The sequence below is a fragment of the Aplysia californica genome, unplaced genomic scaffold, assembly GCF_000002075.1.
Source record: "Aplysia californica isolate F4 #8 unplaced genomic scaffold, AplCal3.0 scaffold00671, whole genome shotgun sequence".
NCBI classification, from domain to species: domain Eukaryota; kingdom Metazoa; phylum Mollusca; class Gastropoda; order Aplysiida; family Aplysiidae; genus Aplysia; species Aplysia californica.
The window spans coordinates 123,126-124,326 of record NW_004797941.1 but is presented as its reverse complement, the minus strand read 5'-3'; the positions used below and the strand labels follow the sequence as shown (position 1 = coordinate 124,326).

Here is a 1,201-nt window from a genome sequence, read left to right as displayed (position 1 = left end):
CTGCTCTAGTTGCAGATCGGGGACAGCGAGTACACCATAATGACAAGATTACGGGGACAGAAAAACATAAAAGAAGGAGCAGACAATATTCAAGGACCCCTACACTATCAGCAAAGACCAAGCGTGTCAACGTCCTTTCTAATTTAGTTTTAGTAGAGCTTTTACGCCTCTCGCAACTGCATAAGGCCATATGAGCGCCATAAGATTAGAGGTGTTACAAGAGAGTAACAAACATAAAAAAGAAGAAGGGGAGATCAGGACGATTAGATAGATGTTTAACAGGAAAGAAGGAGCAAACCATACCAGAGCACCCGCCAAACACCCACGAAGGAGCAGACAATATTCAAGAACCCCTACACTATCAGCACAGACCATGCCTGTCAACATCCTTTTTCCCACACTGCCAACAAGACACTATATATAATAAACCCACAAGACAAACATAACTTTAGCTACGTGAGAGTTTTACGACACTTGCAACACAAAAAGGGCATATAAGTGCCGAAGAATAGATGTGTAACAGCAGAGTAAGATACACAACATAGAAGGAGGAGCGATAAGGACGATAGAAGTTTGATAGGAAAGAAGGAGCAAGCCCCACCAGAGCACCCGCCAACCACCCACATACAATAACAAAATTCACATACAATAACAAGAACAGAAAAAAAAAACGACCACAATGACCTCCTCAAAAGAACGGAAGCCAAAGCAAATTTTTCCAAAACAATACATTAGAGCTTACATAAAAACATGGTAAATTGTTTAATCGTACGTTACCTATTATTTTCCTTAGCAGCAGGTGGCATCAAAGTTTGTGCGGGTCTATATCCACCAGCAAGTGTAGCGAGAATTCACACTGCTACTCCGATTCGGCACTTTGCTCCAACTCCCTAGTCCAAGAAAGAAAAAAATATACGAGGTTGAGCTTAATCTCCTTGTCTCTCTGTGCAAACAAAACGTTGTCCAATCATGCAGGGCAAACGCAGTGCAGTGCGCACCATTACAAAAATGTCAACGCGAAGTTCTTATTTAGAAGTACACTGAGCGAGGAGCGTAGGTGAATCTCATTTCCTGCAGTATTTGCACAATCCACAAATAGCTCTCTCCTCCTCTCCTTTGGGTGCACGCTAAAAACGCACAGGGGTGCAGGGTAACTACTACGAAAGAAGAGAAGAAAAAAAAGGGGGGAGCGAAAAATTAT

At 42.4% G+C, this 1,201-nt stretch overlaps 1 protein-coding gene across 1 annotated transcript in view; it reads right to left on the bottom strand.

The window, feature by feature from the left end:
• Positions 1–1,201, bottom strand: part of LOC101850280 (serine-rich adhesin for platelets) — a gene marked incomplete in the record, with an annotated part of 139,859 nt that overhangs the window by 91,970 nt on the left and 46,688 nt on the right. Inside the window, 1 exon segment of the mRNA XM_035972378.1 lies at positions 773–890.